Here is a 22,030-nt window from a genome sequence, read left to right on the forward strand (position 1 = left end):
AATTGTCAGATCAGAATGAATCCTCACTTTTTTTTTTTTTTATTCTCCAGATGATGAATAGCAAAACTAAAATAAGTCCTCTTGAGATAATGTTTTTTGAGTGTCCAGCTGGTGGAGACAGGAAAAGCAATTTCAATGAGACAAGAGCCTCTGAGAACAGATTTGGAGAGAAAGTATCATCCTGGTCTTCTAGAAATAGAAGTGCCATGATGCAGACTGCAAGGAATTCAGATTATCCGCAGAGGGATGGTGCTGCTCAGTGAAAGGTGAAATGACGGAAACTACAAGGGCAGGGATGGCCTTGCCAAATCCCAATTTGACCAGCCAGCCTGCAGAAACCAGCGTAGGCCTGATTGGGTGCCATATCCTGCTTTGCACACTTAACATCTTGGGTGTGGTGTGATTGTGGTGGAAGCAATTTGGTGCCAAAATCCTTGCACAGTGGGTTATTTTCAGCTAGCTCTGGGACTTACCGAATGTAAAAATTTAGAGATTGATAGGCAAACCATACTACTTTGAAAGACACCACTTTCCTCTTGAGAGGCAGTCCTCATGGCTTTAAAAGAACTACTTTGTATTTCCTCCCCAGAAATTCATTCCAGAGTCCAGACTCGTGATGAATGGTTTTCTCTAATTGTCAGGAAAATTTATCTATCCCACACTTAATCTTCGTTTCTATTATTTTTTCTATTTTATTTTTTTTTAACTTTTCCAGCTTATTGTGGCATATATGATAAATAAAAAAATATATTTAAGGTGCATACAATGTGATTTTTTTTTCAATTGTGCTAAAATATATTGAGTGCTTTTGATGACATCGTTCTTTCTTTTTTTTCCTTTATCCTCTTCTCCCTTCCACAGATACTTAGTGAGATGACATCGTTCTTTCTTTTTTTTCCTTTATCCTCTTCTCCCTTCCACAGATACTTAGTGAGCACTAACTATATGCCAGACATTATGAAATGTAATGATGACCGATTCAGATAAGATCCTGCCTGTGAGTGTCAGAGAAGAGAAACACTGTACAAGTAAATAGATAAATAGAGGCTTCCTAGGTGGTGCAGTGGTAAAGAATCTGCCTCCCCCCCCCCGCCACCTGCACAGTGCAGGAGGCATGAGAGATGCAGCTTCAGTCCCTGGGTTGGGAAGATCCCCTGGAGTATTCTTGCCTGGGAAATCCCATGGACAGAGGAGCCTGGCGAGCTATGGTCCATGGGGACACAAAGAGTCAGACGTGACTGAAGGACTAACGCATGCATGCAAAACAGATAAATGAACAAAATAATGATAAAGCATGACAACACATTCTAAAGAGATGAGGTAAGAAACATCGTCCTGGAGGGCTGGCCTCTTTAGATTAGACGGTAAGAAAGGCCTTTCTGAAGAGATGACTTTGAGTAAAGATGAACAGGTTGAAAAGGACCTCTGACCTTTTATAGAGCTCATAATTTTGTGAGCATGAAAAGATATGCAAAGATCCTGAGGGAGCAAAGAGCTTGGCCTGTTCCAAGAACATAAGAAAAAGCAAACGTGACCAGAATGGGCTTCCCAGGCAGTGCAGTGGTAAAGAATCTGCTTGCCAAAGGAGGAGACACAAGAGGTGCAGGTTCAATCCCAGGGTTGAGAAGATCCCCTGGAGAAGGAAATGGCAACCTACTCCAGTATTATTGCCAGGAAAATTCCATGGACAGAGGAACCCGGATGGCTATAGTCCTTGGGGTCGCAAAAAGTCAGACACAACTGGTATATATTGAATGAAAGTAAACAGTGCTCAAAACAAGCTTGGAAATTTAGGTGTGGACAAATTATTTCGATGTCACGTACATTATGGTTGTAAGATATGCATTTATTCAAAAATTGATAGAAAAGAAAAAAAAATCATGTACAATGATTTGATTTATATTTAAATTATTTAAACTGTTACACAGTGAGTGGCTTATAAATGGGTAAGAACAGAAACTGTGAGATCAATTGTGAGGCTACTGCAATCCTGAAGGCAAGAGGTAAGAAATAGTGACTTAAACTCAGTCACAGGGTAAATTTGCTTCATTTAATCTTTACAAAAAACTACTGCATAATTGCACTCATCTCACACACGAGTAAAGTAATGCTTAAAATTCTCCAAGCCAGGGTTCAGCAATACATGGACCGTGAACTTCCAGATGTTCAACCTGGTTTTAGAAAAGGCAGAAGAACCAAAGATCAAATTGCCAACATCTCCTGGATCATGGAAAAAGCAAGAGAGTTCCAGAAAAACATCTATTTCTGCTTTACTGACTATGCCAAAGCCTTTGACTGTGTGGATCATAATAAACTGTGGAAAATTCTGAAAGAGATGGGAATACCAGACCACCTGACCTGCCTCTTGAGAAACCTGTATGCAGGTCAGGAAGCAACAGTTACAACTGGACATGGAACAACAGACTGGTTCCAAATAGGAAAAGGAGTACATCAAGGCTGTATATTGTCACCCTGCTTATTTAACTTATATGCAGAGTACATCATGAGAAACGCTGGGCTGGAGGAAGCACAAGCTGGAATCAAGATTGCTAGGAGAAATATCAATAACTTCAGATATGCAGATGACACCACCCTTATGGCAGAAAGTGAAGAAGAACTAAAGAGCCTCTTGATGAAAGTGAAAGAGGAGAGTGAAAAAGGTGGCTTAAAGCTCAACATTCAGAAAATGAAGATCATGGCATCTGGTCCCATCACTTCATGGCAGATAGATGGGGAAACAGTGGAAACAGTGGCTGACTTTATTTTCCTGGGCTCCAATTTCACTGCAAATGGTGATTGCAGCCATGAAATTAAAAGATGCTTACTCTTTGGAAGGAAAGTTATGACCAACGTAGACAGCATATTAAAAAGCAGAGACCTTACTTTGCCAACAAAGGTCTGTCTAGTCAAGGCTATGGTTTTTCCAGTGGTCATGTATGGATATGAGAGTTGGACTATAAAGAAAGATGAGCGCAGAAGAATTGATGCTTTTGAACTGTGGTGTTGGAGAAGACTCTTGTGAGTCCCTTGGACTGCACGGAGATCCAACCAGTCCATCCTAGAGGAGATGAGTCCTGGGTGTTCATTGGAAGGACTGATGTTGAAGTTGAAACTCCAATACTTTGGCCACACGATGCGAAGAGCTGACTCATTGGAAAAGACTCTGATGCTGGGAAAGATTGAGGCCGGAAGAAGAAGGGGACGGCAGAGGATGGGATGGTTGGATGGCATCATCGACTTGATGGACATAGGTTTGGGTAGACTCTAGGAGTTGGTGATGGACAGGAAGACCTGGTGTGCTGCGGTTCATGTGGTCGCAAAGAGTCAGACACGACTGAGCGACTGAACTGAACTGAATCTTTACAACAAATATACAAAGGAGACCTTGCAATTGCCCCATTTTAGAGATGAGTTAACAAAGGCACTAGTGATTGCTGCCAACAGTACTCATTTCCTAAGTGAAGGAGTCATGATTCAAACCCAGACCATTGTGGCTTAGAGGTGAGCTGTTTTAGCTTCTGGCCTTTAGACGAGTGCCTTTAGTGGGTTTAGCAAAAGAAACTTGAAATAAGCTTCAGGAATCCTTAACACAGAGTGATGCTGGCCATGGAGTCAGAAGTGTTGTTTCCTGTACAGCAGCAAACTTAATGCTTGACAATTTTATGAAATACCTACTATTATTGCCCTTTTGCAGATGAATAATCCAAGTTATAGGGAAGTTAAACTAGTGAATGACAAAAGAAAAATTTCAAGCCAGGCAGGTTAACTCTGAAGCCATGCGTTTAACCACTAAACAATTTACCACGAAGCCTCTTAGTGGGTCAGTGTTTCTGCACAGATGTGGTATACTTGAAACATACCCAGGAAAACAGCCCCCTTTAACCCCTTTTAAACCTCCAATTAAGATAAAGATTCACACAAAACACAGAAAAGCTTTTTATGGTAATTCCATCAAAATGCTAAAGATTAGACAGGCAAGGCTTCCCACACGTTTCAGAGAAAAAGGAAACATCTCTAAAAGAAGAGAACAAAAGATTTATCCTTTCACCATTCTCAGGGCTCAGAAGCAACATTTCTACCAGGGCTGCTTTTTTCTAATATAAATGTAAGAGGAGACAGATTGAAATGCCAAACTGAACTGCTCAGTGTTTTTAAAAAAGCTGAGAGGCATAGGGCAGCTTCAACTCAAAACACATTTGTTTGATATCTCTTGAAAATTCTCAGCAAGTTGGGTTTCTGGATTCTTAAAATTAATGACAAAATATCTAATATTCCAACAGAACAGGAGTGACCTAAAAAGAGCTGCCTTTATGTTCTGTAGGGCTGTAGTAGCGTCCTCACAGAGCTCAAAAATCACCTCCAGTTGCTAGGAGTTTGCTCAAAGCCTCTTCAATATCTCTACCATGACCTTAACCACTCTTTCTGCTATTTCCATATGCCCTTTGATTGTCCCAGGTCCCTCCACTTTGATATGTAAAATGTAGCTAATTTAGCATTTGCAAGGACACACTGCTGAATCTCAAAGCTTGGAGATCTTTGGGTATTAGGGAGAAAAGAAATGGAAAGAGACACTTTCGGTTTTTCCGAATCTCACTACTATATTGCTAATAGTAATACTGATGGATTATTTGAAGCTTTGCATGTATTATCTCATTTAATCTCATAACATAGGTGGACACTGTTATTATCATTCTTACTTTTCTCAGAAATGTGAAGATCATGTAAACACAATTAGAACTCTTGCTGCCTGATTTTAAAATTTTGTCTATTATCTTCTACTTACATCTCTAAGTATACTATGGTATACAGTGTTTGATAATTGGTATATCAAACGGTATAAAGCATAGTGTCATTCGCTCAGTCATGTCTGACTCTTTGCTATCCCATGGACTGTAGCTGGCAGGCTCCTCTCTCCATGAAATTCTCCAGGCAAGAATACTGGAGTGGGTAAGCCATTCCCTTCTCCAGGGGATTTTCCCAACCTAGGGATTGAACCTGGGTCTCCTTCATTGCAGGTAGATTCTTTACCATCTGAGCCTCCAGGGAAGCCCCAATATAATGTATAGAGACAACTTAAGATAATATCCAGTACATGTTCTTTATATGTACATTACAACAGGCTTACAAAGCCAGCATTAACTCTTTTCTTTTCAACATTCTATGCATCATACATTGGACCAATAGGTCTTACATAACGTACGTCTCTGTGTTTAATTCTAGATATAAATTTATAATTACCTGGCTTTTTAAAACTGCTTATTATGCCCTTCCCTGGCATGGAAGCTTCTGATGTAATTGTTCTGGGGTATGGCCTGGACATGAGCATTATTAAAGTTCTTCTGTCTATCCTTCTGGTGATTACAAAGATCCAAGGGAATACAAATAAATTTCAGAAAATTAATGCAATCTTATCTGTAACAGACTGAATTGTGTCTCCTTAAAATGTATGAAGTCATTCAGTCGTGTCCGACTCTTTGCGACCCCATGGACTGAAGCCTACCAGGCTCCTCAGGCCATGGAATTTTCCAGGCAAGAGTACTGGAGTGGCTTGCCATTTCCTTCTCCAGGGGATCTTCCCGACCCAGGGATTGAACCCAGGTCTCCTATGCTGCAGGCAGACGCTTTACCATCTGAGCCACCAGGGAAACTGAAATTTATGCTGAAGCTCCAACCCCCAACATGACTATGTTTAGAGACAACACCTTTAAGGAGGTAACTAAGGTTAAGTGAGGTCAAAAGGGTGGCTGCTGCTGCTGCTGCTGCTGCTGCTGCTGCTAAGTCTCTTCAGTTGTGTCCTACTCTGTCTGACCCCATAGACAGCAGCCTACCAGGCTCCTCCGTCCCTGGGATTCTCCAGGCAAGAATGCTAGAGTGGGTTGCCATTTCCTTCTCCCAGGCATGAAAGTGAAAAGTGAAAGGGAAGTCACTCAGTCATATCTGACTCTTCACAACCCCATAGACTGCACCCTACCAGGCTCCTCCATCCATGGGATTTTCCAGGCAAGAGTACTGGAGTGGGGTGCCATTGCCTTCTCCGCAAAAGGGTGGGGCCCTGATCTAATAGGACCAGTGCCTTTTTAAGAAGAGAAAGAGACACCAGCAGTGTGTGAAATGCGAACAGAGGAAAGGCCTTATGAGGACACAGCAAGAAGGCAGCCACCCTGCAAGCCAAGGGGAGAGGCTTCACCTGAAACCATTCTCTGGTGCTTTGATCTTGGACTTGGACTTCCACACCCCAGAAGGGGAGAAAACGATGTTTTGCTGTATAAGCCTCCCAGTCTATGAAATTTCTCCATGGCAGCCTGAGCTGACTAATACTACACCTTTTTGTCACAATGATTCTTGTCAGTTGTATACGGGAACAGCTGTCTAGTATCTCAATGTGATCTAGAAGGTTCTAGGTCCAGGAGTTGTCGGCATCCATCCCGCTGCCCTAGTGAAGCCAGCCTAAGAATGGAGGGACTATGGAAGGGAAAGAGCTTCAAAAATCTGTGAAAGAAACGGAGTATTATGGTTTATTGTTTATACACCGAGTTGTGTTTTTTTTTAAGTTGGACTATAATTGCTTTACAATGTTGTGTTAATTTCTGCTGTACAACAGAGTGAGTCAGCCATGTGTATACATATATCCCCTCCCTCTTGGAACTCCCTGCCCTGCACCCGCCTCATCCTACCCATCTAGGTCACCGCAGAGCACGAAGCTGAACTTCCAGTGCTTTAGAGCAGTTTCCCACTAGCTAGCTATGCACACAGGGTGGTATGTATGTGCCAGTCCTAATCTCCAAATTCGTCCCAGCCTTCCTTTTCCCTCTGTGTCTACATGTCCATTCTCAATGTCTGTTCTGGGTCTCGGTTCCTGCCCTGTAAATAGGCTCATCTGTCCCATTTTTCCTCAAGTCTACACGGGTGCATTAACATGTTCTTTCTTTTTTCTCTTCCTGACTTGCTTCATTCTGTATGACAGATTCTAGGTCCATCCACATCTCTGCAAATGACCTAACTTCATTTCCTTTTACTCTACTGTATCTGTGTACCCGTCACCTTTATCCATTCATCCGTCGTTCGACATTTAGATTGTTTCCATGCCTGGCTATTGTAAATACTGCTTCAGTGAAACTGTGGTGCATGTATGATTTTGAATTACATGCTGTTAGATAGTAAGAAGGACCAGTATTTAGAAAAGACGTGGGTGGTGCTCTAATAATCAGGCTGATAGCATTGTCACTGATTTCTCCACTGTACGAAGAGGGCTGAAGTGGCCTGCCATTTTCTACTGGATGCTGTGGAGTCCATATACTTCCCCAGTTACTATGAGGCCAACTAATGTTCACTGTTTGGCCTGTTTATTTTAAGGTATGGACTGAAGTATGTGTGGAGGGAGAGTCTGCATCAAGAACAATATTGAACACGTAAAGATAGGCCAGTCTTCCTTTCCACAGCATTGGTTTTCTAATCAGGATTACTTTTGATTTGGGGCTTTCCCAGTGCCCAACCAAAGCGTGAATTACCTTTTTGAAAACACATGTAGCAAATAAAACATGAGGATGACTGTTGTATTAAGAAACTGATCAACATGGGCAAGACAGTGATGACTCCATCCTCATAACAGAAGCTAAAGCTGGGTATCTTCTCAACATTGTGACTGTGTTTAGAATATATGGTCTACAGTAAAAATGTAAATCTTAAAACCTGTTGCGCTACATTGCAAATCTGTTTAAACCTAGGCTTGTGACATGGGGACTTCGGCTTTCTTCTATGTGAAATGAAAATAACAAAGTTCACCTCCTGTGACTTCTAGAGGATTTAATGTGTTAACACTTTAGAATCTTCTCAAATAGTGCTGGAACAGGGGCTTCATAAATAAGATTTTATTTTCTTACTTTCTTTCCTAGTTCTTGCTTTTACACTTTGATTATTGTGAAGTTAAAATCACTTTGATTCTCAGTTTCTGTATAGTGTAAACTCTATAATATAAATACTCTTATAGAATTATGACAGGATATGTGTTAATTATTCCATGAAATGATTTAGTAAAACATCATATCCTGTGACAGTGTTTGTTTATTTTACATAAAATTTTGTAGAGACTTGGGCATTAATCCCCAACTGGGACCTCTTCTCATACAAACATCTCCTTTTTATAAATAGCTATGAGGCTGAAGAGATGAAAACTGACAAAGTGTTAGCACACTCATTTTAATTTGGTTTAAGCAACACGTCACGTGACTGTGTGTCTAAGTCTTCTCTCTGAATCATCTCCACCACACAGTGAATGTCTCACATGGCAAAAGGTTTAGTGGGCTGATCTCATCACTTCTTTGAGAGGCAAAGCTGTTAGCTCACAGTTATACAAGATGAAATCATAATAGACTACATGTTAAAGAGTTGCTAGACCCACACGTGTTATAACAATAAAGTGCAGGATCAAAATACACTTCCGTACACACACTCTCTACCCCTCCCAATTCTATTCTCTTTGAATTACTCAAGTGCCATCTCAACAGCCTTAATGAAATCAGATGTAAACTGAATTGCATCACTTTAAAACTGGAGCAATCACACATCAACTTGCATTAAGTCCCTGCCTTGTAGATCTAACTGGTGTAACAGAGAACTGTGGAAGTGCATTTTGACCTCCATTTGCTATTCTCGTTTGTTCATTCTCCTGTAAATTTGATTTGATCTCATTATAATATCCTTAAATGTACTAAATCTTGCATTAGTAAAAAGACACATGAAGCTTTTCAACTAACCTGTTGCCCTATTCTCCATCCTAAACTATCACGGTTTGTTGTCTACAAGTCTGTGAATTACCTGCTTGCCACATTTAGCTATGAGAAGTCTTGAAATCTGTTTTCAGTGATTAAAAAAAAAAATGGACACTAACATTTTGCCCCAAATAGGAGTATATGAAAGACAGTTTCAATTACTGTTAGCCATGTCACTGTAAGTCTGTAGGAATCTAGAGTGAGTTACAATAACAGCAGTGATCCAGGTGCCAGCTGCTAGTTATTTCCTGGAGTACATGCCCAGGTCCTAGAATACTGACCATGATACCAAGTGTGTATCGGTAACCACAGACAATTTTCCCAGTTCCCATTAAAAAAAGAAAGAAAGAAAAAATAAAACTATATACTAGTGAATAGTCAGCAATCACCTATACTTGAAACAAAGAAATGCTTAACTAAACTGTAGTCATTTAATTAAAATAATTCCAAAGTTATTTAAAATAAAAATACTTTATACTGAATGTTAAACCTGAAAGGCTTATGATGATAAACTTTTTAGTCATGATTTTCCCATTCATTTCCACCATTCCCAATTTCTATGTTGTTTTATTAATGAATGTATGTTACTTTTTATCTGAGCTTTACTAAGATATTATTCACATACCAAAAAGTCACCCTGTTACAATATATAATCCAGGGGTTTTATTGAATAGCATAATCACAAAGTTGCACAATGGTCACCAGTATCTAATTTTAGAACATTTCATCACTTCAAAAATGAATCCTCATACCCATTAGCAATCACCCCTCGGTCTCCTTCACCTCTCACTCTTGGAAAATAGCAATCTATATTTTGTCTCTGTATATCTGTCAGGTTTGCACACTTCTTATAAATGGAATAATATAAGATGTGGCCTTTTGTATTTATCTTTTTTCATTGCCTATAGGACTTCCCTGGTGGCTCAGATGGTAAAGCGTCTGTCTACAATGCAGGAGACCTGGGTTCGATCCCTGGGTTGGGAAGATCCCCTGGAGAAGGAAATGGCAACCCACTCCAGGACTATTGCCTGGAAAATCCCATGGATAGAGGAGCCTGGTAGACTACAGTCCATGGGGTCGCAAAGAGTCGGACACGACTGAGCGACTTCACTCATAGCGTTTGCACAGTTCACCCATGTTATAGCATGCATCAGTACTTCATTCCTTTTTAACGGTGAAACACTTTTTTTTTTATGATATAGTATATTTCCTTTATTCGTTCATCAGTTGATAGACATTTGGGTTGTTTCTACTTTATAATGAATAATGCTGCTATGAGCATTCTCGTACAAAATTTTGTGCAGAGATATAAATACTTAATTCTCTTAGATATGTACCTATGGGCAGGATTTCTAAATCATATGCTTAACATCTTGAGAAACTGCCAACCTGCTTTACAAAGCGGATGCACTATTTCACAATCCCACCACACACGCAGTATAAAAAAGAAACTGATTTAACAAAATTACCATATAGACTACCTAATTTCGGCACACTGTAACTATAGAGGCTACAGTTGGTTTTTTTTTTTTTTTTTGCCTTTTTAAAGAGCAAATAACTGAGCTATAGCATTGCCCTTTTATTGCAGCAAGATTTTAGCCCTTCTACTTCTTCATTTAAAAGATTATTTCTACCCATTGCCATCATAAATTTAAGCAAATTGGAGAACAGAGAGCAACTGTAACACTACAGAGAATTCAGGACACAGAGAGAATAGAGTAGTAAATGTAGATACATGAAATAGCCAGTAAGCAATCAGCATTAACTTTGCATTTTTATGTCATGGAGGAAAAGCTACACTGAGATAAACAACTTTGCGATCTGTAAATATCTCAAATTAGGAGTTCAAATATAGTCTTTGGGATAAAAATGATGTTTCCCCTTTGAATACGTTCTTAAAGCAGATAAAGGTAGGTAGAAATTGAAGGCAGATTTCAACTAAATGCCAGGGCTTCAAACAACCCACTGATGAGAATCCAGCTGTTCTTCTCTGCTTCTTACATTAGCAATAATAATGGTAAAGAAGATGCCTTCCTTATTTGCTGACAGTTGTGTTGATAATGCAAGAGGCAAAATAGCATTTCTCTTCTGGGCAATGTTAATTATGGAGTGCTGACAAGAGTTCAAAAATAAATCTGGATTCTTCAAGTCAATGCCCCACATCAATATAAAATGAAAAACTCATCATATACTGACAAGCATGAGAGAAGTGTACAGTTTACATGACACCTATTTTTTCAATAAATAGAAAGATTCATGGCAGATTATTAAAACCAAAATGAATAATAGGTCATACCAGAATATCAATTTAGAGATCTAGGTAAGATCTCTCTCTTATATTTCTCATCTGATTTGTTGAAGCAGAAAGAAAATGTTTAAGTTTATGTTCTTTTTTTTTTTCAGATGAAAATACTGATGAGAGATTAATGACACAGGAAATAGGTGGAAAAATACAGATTTTTATCCCAGATTTCAGGCTCTTGATCCAGTTCTGGAATTTTCCTATATTTTAGGAGTAAATTTCAGGCCAGAGCCAAGCAATTTAAAAGTTATTTATATGGACAATGAGTCAGGACTTTTGAAATGGAGGCCGTTTAATGAATTGAGTGCAACTATACCACACCGTTTAGTGCACATTTCCTGTTAGAAATTAATGTCAGTAAAATATTCAGAACACTTGAATTTTATTGCTAGGATTTAGCAGCTATCTGGTACCTATTGTCAAAAATATGAAGGCAATTCAATAAGTATTTATTAAGCTCTACTACAGTTTTTAAGCAGTACTTCAAGGTAAGTATTATGATTCTCATTTTTTAAAGGCAGAACCTAAGAGTAATGGAACTTAGGCAACTTGCTCAAGGTCAATAACCAAGAAAAGGAATGTTTATATTTTGAACTCCAGTTTGTCTGACCCTGAAGTCCTACTCTTTCATAATCTTAGTTGAAACAAAATCATTTACACGTTAAAAAATTTTTGATCCTTTGAGGCTGTAATTTCATATCTTGGGCTGTTTTCTCAGAGAATCATACGTATGTGCTATGATTTCACCACACAAATCTTCATCTCAATGCTGGTCAAATATGGAACTAACCCAGTGACAAAAAAAAAGGGCTCAATTAAATTACCTGTGTTATATCCACATTGTGACATAGTGTGGCAACCATTACAAATATTGTAACAGAAAATTATTTATTGGCAAAACAACACTGCGACAGAGGCTCATTTTGGTGAACATGCAACCCACAGAGTTCAGTGTCCTCAGCCTCTCCAGTGAATGCTTTTCATCCCAAATAAAGTCAGTCTGACTCTCCTCTGCACTCCCATAGGACTTCACACGTGGCACATGGTAGTCAGCTTCATTACTGGGACATCTATCTTCCCCAACCTTGTAGATATGAATTCCTCAAGGTTAGAGAATCAATTATAGTCACCTTTATTACATCACCCATCTCTAATACACTGGCTCACAGTTAATAGGTGGTATTCAATAAGCATCTACTTAAAGAATCAATAAACCAGTTCTTTAGCACTGCATTCAACCCATTTAACACTTTAAAAAAATCATGTAGAAATACAACTTCTGTGATTTAGTGGGGGAAATTGTCATACTTTCTCACAACAAAAGGAAAAAAGCCCTGAAGTTTTAGGTCCCCTTGGCACTATCTCTCTGTCTTGAAAATAGGCAAGGCCTATGGTCTAGGTTTAACTGTAACCCATTCACCACATGTAGGGTCTTGTCATGAACTGATTGCAGGGTCTGGCAATAACCTCAGCTAACGTAAGGGTTTTAATCTGAGATTTATACATTTCTATCTGATACATCTGAATAAATAGGCTTCAGCAAATACATCTCTTGAAATTATCTTTAAAAATTTATAGATTTGGATTGGAAAATATTCCATTAGGGTTTTCTGTAAATGGTATGGAAAACTCCAATGCAACTTTTTGGCCAACCCAATATTTTGTGTGTATGTCTATTTTGTAAAGATAAGGGTTTTTTACTTATTAATTTAAAAAAAAGCCACTGGACCTACAAACTTTGGAGTCTACATTGTTCCCATCATATTATTTTGACTAAAAAATATATTTTGACTTTTATATGTATATTTCATTTACTAAGTCAAAAACTTTTTTTAAATTTTATTTTCAGTTTGAGACTGGGGTAAGTTGACTTTTTAACAAAGCTCATTAAAATGTAGTTAATGAGAGGCTTTGTTCATTATTCTTTCCTGGAGAGTTGATAGTACAGCAGAAATAGTTCCAACAAGATTACAAGCATTCCTCTGGGAGTGAGAAAAGAGAATTGCTATTTGGAGTTCAGTGGGGATAGAGGTCCCTTTCACCTTTGGCATCCATACTGTCAGTATTTTCAAGTTATCTAAAGAAAGCCAGAGAGCGGGTCATTGGGAAGAAAGTCAAATGGATAAGGGCCAGGGAAAGAGAGAGAAGGGCACCAGAGCCAGTTTACAGAAATCTAAATCACAAGACTACCTTCAACTAATACTCTAAGAGTCTTCATACCTTTTTGAAGGCTGTTGGTTGGCTGTGTATGTGTGTTTTGATGTAAAGGTATAGTCATATTATTTTTCATTGCCATATATTTTGCCTAGGAGAAACATCACAAGCCATAACTTAATAATGTTGACAGGAGAAAATATCAAGTGTTCACCTCACTCTGCTCCTTCCAAACTCTGCTGAGCTAGGATTGCAAGTAGAGCGGATGATGTGAGGTTTCAGAGGTACCAGTCTTGGGATAATTCCAGTACCACACTACAAAGGAAGCCCATTCTCAGAGGCTGAAAACACATCGAAGAGGATTGGAGGGTCCTAGGGCACTGAATTCATTAAGACATAGCAGGCATTGTGTGGTCCCTCACATGTGTTTCAGTGTGATTTGATCTATATTTTCAGAGACCACAAAGGAGTCTTAAAGGCTGTCTATAGGATCATGAAACACTGGAGCCAGCCTCAGAGATCAGCTGCTCCTGACAGTGTTAAGTCGCTTGGATACGGCGATGTCTTATTCATTAGCATATGACAGTGATAGTAATGGCAACGTTTGCTGTGTGCTTAGTCTGCCCTGGGCACCGCTCTGTGTGCTTCACAGGTAGTGATTCACTTATTCTTCACCACAGAATCATGGTGTCTGTCCTATTATTCCCTCCCTCAATGAGGAAATCAAACACAGAAGATGAAGCAACTTGTTCAAGGACATACGATTAGAAAAAAAAGTCCTTAGCATCTTAATTAATAGGGAGGTCCAACCAGTCCATCCTAAAGGAGTTCAGTCCTGGGTGTTCACTGGAAGGACTGATGCTAAAGCTGAAACTCCAATACTTTGGCCATCTCATGCAAAGAGTTGACTCATTGGAAAAGACCCTGATGCTGGGAGGGATTGGGGGCAGGAGGAGAAGGGGACGACAGAGGATGAGATGGCTGGATGGCATCACCGACTCGATGGACATGAGTTTGAGTGAACTCCGGGAGTTGGTGCTGGACAGGGAGGCCTGGCGTGCTGCGATTCATGGGGTCACAAAGAGTTGGACACCACTGAGCGACTGAACTGAACTGAATTGACTGAATTGTCTATAATGGAGAGATCCATAAGTAAGGATTTCTCTGTCCCTTCCTATTTAACATTATTTTTCTCTTTTCTGGAATGGTGTTGTATATCCCAAATCAACAATGATCACACAAGAAATGAGGGTATTTTTTAAATCATTAAGTGCCCTCCCCATGCACACACACAAACATAAACACTTCTGCACACTTGAAAATACAATCACAGGTTGTTGTTGTTTTATTTTAACCCTTTAACCAATGAAAACCAAATGATTTGAATGGAGTAAAATAAAGAATCCCATTTCCCATCCCATCCTATTCATACACAAAGAATTCTTGGTATGAAAAATCCTTCTTTGCACCTCTAATCAAGGAATAAACACAACTAAATCAATACCTTGAAATTCCAGGACAATTCAAATAATTTAATAATTGAGTCATTTATTACTTTCCTCATGAAAACAATAAACATTGAGCAACAATTTGCTTTAATATCTATGCACTGGGTATATATGGCAATCAATAAAGCAGATTACACCTCTGACTTCATGAACCTTTTTTTGGTGGTAAAGGTGATATCATTACTATATTACTGATGTTTTCTCTTAGGTCAATGCATTCTGTATTTATGAATTCTGTAAATTCATAAAGTTAAAGTCAGAACTATTTGAAAGAGTGAAATGAGACATTGTGACAAACAAATAGAATTCAAAGTATCAAAGAATTGTAATCACATAATCCACCAATGCAAAGACAAGTTCTTAATATTATTAGCTCTAGTTTAAAATCTCCTAAAGAGCCCATACATAGCACAAAAGTCACAAACTCTGAATTTGAACTTGTCATTTCTTTGAAGGAACTCTGCCTCTTAGGATCCTCCCATCATGCATCCCCAGGTACTCCAGTAAATAAGTTTATAAGTTCCACAGTCAGCAACATATTCTCTTTGATGGTTCAGAGCCAAGTGAAATATTCCATTCTAACAGAGCCCAGAGTATCAGGATGGTGAACTATAAGGGCTAGAAACAGGTAGATAATGCAGACATATTTTAAATGACCAACTAATAACAAAAGAAAAAAAAAATATGACAGGAGAAGTGCATACTATAGAATATAATACTACCTGAAATGAACATACAGGTAGTTATATCAAGTTCTTATTGCAAATCATTTAAGACTGGGAAGACCCTGGCATCAGACTGGAGTACTTGAATATGCTTCCATCATGTAATAGCTAAGTGATAGGCAACGATTCCTTTGATTGACACAGATACTCAGTAGGCTAGGTTCTTCAGAGAGACAGCTGTCATCCCCCACTCCCTCAAAGAACAGCATCTTTTGGAAATTAAAACCCAAAGATATGTAAACTGGCTACAACTGAGTACTTAAGCAGGCCTCCTGATAAAATGCTGATGAGCTAGAACACAGCTGAAGGTCAATAATCGAAACCAAAGGCTTGGGTCCTGGACTCTGATCACACCAAAATATAAGTCCTCTGTTAGAAATGCTGAGGTTGATGGTCCGTGCTGGAAGCTACAATTCTGCTACGTCACAGAACTGTAACCACAAAGTTTGGACCTCAGGCCCAAACCATCCTAGAGGAAGGGCTGGTGTTCCCCCAACCATGAAGCTTATGAGCCCCACAGCTCGAGGCTGGGGTCCCTTTCAAGTCTGATGTCTTACTCCGCAGTTCCCTGCACACCCAGCATTGAGAAGCTGGCTCACCTGCTGCTGCTCTGCCTCTGGAAGTTTCCCCCCAATCCAAGGTTGGTCTCGGCTGGTCTGTGTGCTGCAGGGTCATTCACTCTTGATTACTTGACGTTAGACGATCTGGGATAAGTTATGACTTCTCTGTGAGCCTCGGTATCCTCTTCATCAAATAGGGATAATGACAGTAAACACTTCATTTGGTTTCTGTGAGGATTAAATGAGATAATCTATGTCAAGTGTTTATCACAGCTCCCACACATAGCAAACGTGCACAAATGCTAGCTATTATTAGAACTTCGGATTTAATTCCACTTATTTTATAGTCTGTGACTCCATGGTTGATGTGGTAAAGATTCTTTGACAATGAAGTGATTCTGCGTTTCAGATCAAAGAAGGGAGATTTATTTAAGAAGATACTTAAGCTTCTGCTCCTAACTAGTGCCTAGGAATCTGTTTGTACCTCTTGACAGATGAGAAATGGAGAAGTGGTGTGAGGGAAAGCCCAAGTGACTATACTTCTTTCCTACACAATTATTCATTCATTTATTCACTCATCTGTGTATTATTTCTTTTATGCCATAGTTATATATTGCAACACACAGTACTAAGCATCAAAGTGTAATAAGAAGGCAAAAATCAAGCCAACACTGACAAGTAAAAATTGGCTTGTCCAAGACATATTCTCCATATGCCAGTCTCCCTAAGAAGTTGCTGGCCTCCTGCAAGTTCTTTGGAAATCAGCTACAGCAAAATCCTTAAGCAACCAGACCCTAGTAAAATTCTGATGTTGCTGATTCAGCCATGTTCAAGTGTGATAAAGTGGTAGGACACTGATCCTGTCAAGGAAGAGGTCTGTGTTCTCTGAACTATGGATGTCAAACTTGGCAGAATAAGACTTGGAGCTAAGACCATGCCATAATTATAGCTGATGGATTCTGGCTCTTAATCATGGCTGGGGAGGGACTATTACTTTGCTAAATAGTTTCTTAAAAGTCCTCTGGTACTCTATGCTTAGATTTACTAGACTCCTGGGTGCACCCCCAGAGTACAATGGGAAATGGAGAGCATGGACCTCTACTATGGTGAATGCCTCCAATGTAATGTTCTTTCATCAGTCCTAGTACGTGAGCTTCCTGGAGTTTTGTCTGGGTTTGATTAATACACTTGTTACTCTTATGAAGCCCATTACATAGATGATCCTACACTTAGTGTAGGAAACTAATCCAATTCATGGAAATAAGATGTGGTGGAGACAGTATGTGCCATGTCTAGGGTGAATGATTTATTTCCTCTACTGATAAACCTCTGGCTGTCTTGGCGGTGTTAGCTGGAATCCAACCCTACACCTCCGACCATTTCCCTTCCACAAGAAGAGGAGTGGCTCTATTGTGCAGGATAAAAGTACCTGTACCATCTGCTCCTGGAAGGTGAGAGGTAGGCTTTATTTCTGCTTGCAACTGTGTGTGTGTGTCTGCTAAGGTGCCTCAGGCATGTCCAACTCTTTGTGAGCCTTTGGACTATAGCTCGCTAGACTCTGTCCATGGGATTTTCCAGGCAAGAATACTGGAGTGGGTTTCCATGCCCTCTTCCAGGGGATCTTCCCAACCCAAGGATCGGACCCACGTGTCTCACATCTCCTGCATTGGCAGAAAGGTTCTTTACCCAGTGAGCCACCTGGGAAACCCACTTGCAGCTATACTTCTCAACATACAAGGTGCCAGAGGCATTTTAGGGGGAGGATAGGAAATCTATTTTGGCCTTATGTACCAGGTGTGTTTCTCAACACAGCTTTTCTAATAATAAAATTAAATATCTGAATTTCTAAGGAAGTCAAGACTTCCCTGTCCATTCTTTAATAGGTTCAGAACTTAAGGTAACATTTGACTCAGTGTCTCTTTTAAATCTCAGCCATTTTAATTCAGACGTGAGTTTGAATCCCAACTGGTATTGAAAAGATTGAGTTTAGTCTCTAGATGCTGGTGCATTCATTCATCCATGGTAATATTAATATTAGTAATAGCTATCTCATTGGTTTGTATGGAGATTAACTGAGATCACATGCCTGACATAGTAGGTATCCATAATTCAGCTTCTATGATATTTGTGATATACAAAGAAGTCTAGACAAAAAAAAAAACTTTGTGAAATTAGGAAGGCAGGAGTTGAAACCTGATATTAGGAACTTTTAATAATTTTTCAAGTACTTTAAATACAGAAAATATTAATAATTAGCAGATGACTCAAAAAAATTGAAACCTTCTTACAACCTTTGTTCATGCACTCCAGTCACTATGACACCACTTTTCAGAACAAAGAACGTGAGTGCCTGCTACAGCGAGATCAAAGGAGGACATGTCATAAAAGGCTGTGGAAGTCACACCTCAGTCCCTGGCCCTCCTGTCCTCGCTCTGCATGTGTCATTTAAAATGCAATTCCCTTTGAATGGGCACAGAGCAATTCTATTACCAGACATGACTGCTTTTACTACTAGCAGCGCTTTAATGATTTTATGTCATCGCAATAATAGAAACATGACATTCAACTGTGACTACAGCTTGTGAGAGTCTATTTTTGGAAAACCGATTTCGTAGAGGACATGAAAATGTGGAGTCTTGGTGCCTGTTTATTTCCCAAAAGGCTAAGCCAGGAACTCTCACACCTCAGTCCCCTCCGTGGACCTTTCATGACTTTCTGAAATGAGTGTGGTAACTTGAGGTCTCAAACAACGATGCTTCACATACAAAAAAACCCACTTTAGAGAAGGAGACTGGAGCCCGAATCTAATTTTCTCATTGGAAGGAACATCCTTTATGAAATATTTCAATGCCTGAGTCCTTATTCTTGATAAGGGCCAAGTCCACAAACAACAATGATAACAAAAGTACATGCACTTGGTCAGTGGAGGAATTCCCTCAAATCTTTCACAGACAAATCTGAAGCTAAGAGTCATAAACTCCCTCACCGTCCTTCACTCACAGGTCAGTACTATCTCTGTCAGTACACGCATTCAACTTCTTCTAATCTCTCTTGCTTAAGGCCAACTCTTCCACCTGTGGTCTTAATTCCTACCCCTACTCCCTATTTTGGGCTTCCCTAGTGGCACAGTAACCTCACATATGCAGACGACACCACCTTTAAGGCAGAAAGTGAAGAGGAACTAAAAAGCCTCTTGATGAAAGTGAAAGAGGAGAGTGAAAAAGTTGGCTTAAAGCTCAACATTCAGAAAACGAAGATCATGGCATCCGGTCCCATCACTTCATGGGAAATAGATGGGGAAACAGTGGAAACAGTGTCAGACTTTATTTTGGGGGGCTCCAAAATCACTGCAGATGGTGACTGCAGCCATGAAATTAAAAGACGCTTACTCCTTGGAAGAAAAGTTATGACCAACCTACATAGCACATTCAAAAGCAGAGACATTACTTTGCCGACTAAGGTCCGTCTAGCCAAGGCCATGGTTTTTCCTGTGGTCATGTATGGATGTGAGAGTTGGACAGTGAAGAAGGCTGAACCCCAAAGAATTGATGCTTTTGAACTGCGGTATTGGAGAAGACTCTTGAGAGTCCCTTGGACTGCAAGGAGATCCAACCAGTCCATTCTGAAGGAGATCAGCCCTGGGATTTCAGAAATCCCAGTCCTTTGGCCACCTCATGGGAAGAGTTGACTCATTTGAAAAGACCCTGATGCTGGGAGGGATTGGGGGCAGGAGGAGAAGGGGAAGGCCGAGGATGAGATGGCTGGATGGCATCACTGACCCAATAGACGTGAGTCTGAGTGAAGTCCGGGAGTTGGTGATGGACAGGGAGGCCTGGCGTGCTGGGATTCATGGGGTCGCAAAGAGTCGGACACGACTGAGCGACTGAAATGAACTGAACTGAACTGAGTGGCACAGTTGTAAAGAATCTGCTTGCAATGTGGAAGACACAGGAAACACGGATTCAATCCCTGGGTGGGGAAGATCCCCTAGAGGGGGGCATAGAAACCCACTGCAGTATTCTTGCCTGGAAAATTCCACAGAGGATCCTGGCAGGCTACAGTCCACAGGGTCGTGAAGAGTCAGACATGACTGGTCAACTGAGCAAGCACACTGTCTCTTCTAGGACCTTGATCTATCATGGGTCTACTTTGCTCCAACATTTCCACTTCCCGCCTTGCTACTGGGTCTCTCCTTTCAGTCTGTTAAATGCCAAAATCCTTACCATTACACACAGACACACAGAGGCACAACCCTCTGTCGTCTTCTCGTCTCTGACCCATTTTCCTTCACAACTGAACTACTTAAATTAGTTCACATTTAGCCTCCCATTTTTAAAATTCCTGTTTTCTCTCTTGCTTCTATAAATAAGTAGGCAATTTTTCCTTGCCTTCTTGTTTCAAACAAGTACTGCAATCTTTTCTTATCTGTCCTTCCCCTCTTCAATCTCTGTCTGTAGTCTTCTACTGTTATGAGTCCCCCCAAACTGCTCAGGAAAACTTCATCAATGACCTCATTAGAGTTAAAACCGATGGTTAGTCTCAGTAATTTGAACATTTTGCTTGCGTGTGATATAAGCAATCCCTCCTTTCCCTTTCTAAAAAGTCTCCTCTCTTTGATTTCATGCTACTGCATGAAATAAACTATTTTATTTCTACCAATTATCCTGTATTTTCTCCAAATACTGTACCATACACTTCACCCTGTTGAAACAACACTGAAAGGTAGGGAATATTGTAATCATGTATACCTTTAAAAAGCAAGCAATTGAAACCTAAAGGAACTGAATAATTTTACTCAAGTTACACAGTATATGTAGGGAATGGGCTAAGACACAGCTTTATCTTACACCAGTGTATGTTTTAAATTTGTTAATATGATATTTAAAACATATAGGAATATACCAATTGTTACAAATAACAGATCTCATCTATCCACAGATTTAGCATGTTAACATTTTGCTTAACAATTTGTACTAATTTATTTTTCCAGAACTGATATATTAGAAAAAGCTAAAGCCCAACTTGTAATTCTCCTCAATTTTACTCCCTTTTCTTCCCAGAGGAAACCATTATACTCTAGGGGGGTCTCTATCATTTATATCCATTTTTTTAAACCCTACTATTAGATTGATACAAGCTTCTTTATTCATCCCTCTTTTCCTTATCTGGATATAAAAGATTCTTTCTTTTCTGTTTGTGCTCACTCATACAAATATTGACCTCTAGTTAATGATTTATATGCTGATGTATTTCAGGGGAAGTACACTGATGTCTGCAACTTACTTCCAAACGCATCCCCAAAATAGTGATGGATAGAGGGATGGAAATTTTAAACATATATACTTAAGAGTTTATAGATAATCAATATGTCTAATCACTTTTCAAACCAAATAAGGCTTTAGAATATCTTCACACTACAGTTCTTCCTCTAATGTACCACATTGAGTTGTTTGAGCCTATAAAATACCTTTTCAAAAATGATCAAAAATTAATAATATATCAGTCTTTTCTACAATACATCTTTGCTTACATTTATATGATTATCAAAATATTTCCAAACCATCTCATCCTTATTTGGGGAGGAGAGGATTCAGTCTCCTCTTACTGATTTCCATGTCTTTTTTTTTTTTTTTTTTTTTTGGTGAGAGTCTAGAATTGTTAATTGTCACAGTATTTTTATGAACATTTAAAAAATTTAAATTTCTTCCCATGAATTATACTTTGACTAAGTATAGAATTCTAGGTTGACAAGTATATGTCATCCCCCCTTCAAAGTTATCATTCTATCATGACTGTGAGACATCTTCAGTAATTCTAATTTTCATTCCTTTGATTGTAATAGATATTTCATCTTTGTCTGCCTTTAAGACTTTTTTTTCTGGTTGTGTGAGTTTTGAAGTTTCAGGGCAATATATCTGCATGTAGAATTGTTTTTGATCATGCTGTCAAGAATGTAGTATACTCAGTAATTCTAAAGGCTGATATCTCTTCAATCCAGGAACATTCTGAGTTA

At 39.4% G+C, this 22,030-nt stretch overlaps 1 long non-coding RNA gene across 1 annotated transcript in view; it reads right to left on the minus strand.

Annotated features, from left to right (window-relative positions):
* Positions 1–22,030, minus strand: part of LOC120876896 — a 1,092,147-nt gene that overhangs the window by 803,355 nt on the left and 266,762 nt on the right. Inside the window, exon 2 of the long non-coding RNA XR_005724236.1 lies at positions 16,057–16,245. This is a non-coding gene — a long non-coding RNA (uncharacterized LOC120876896). The remainder of the gene's footprint in view (positions 1–16,056; positions 16,246–22,030) is intronic.

The sequence above is a fragment of the Oryx dammah genome, unplaced genomic scaffold, assembly GCF_014754425.2.
Source record: "Oryx dammah isolate SB20612 unplaced genomic scaffold, SCBI_Odam_1.1 HiC_scaffold_17, whole genome shotgun sequence".
Classification (NCBI taxonomy): Eukaryota; Metazoa; Chordata; class Mammalia; order Artiodactyla; family Bovidae; genus Oryx; species Oryx dammah.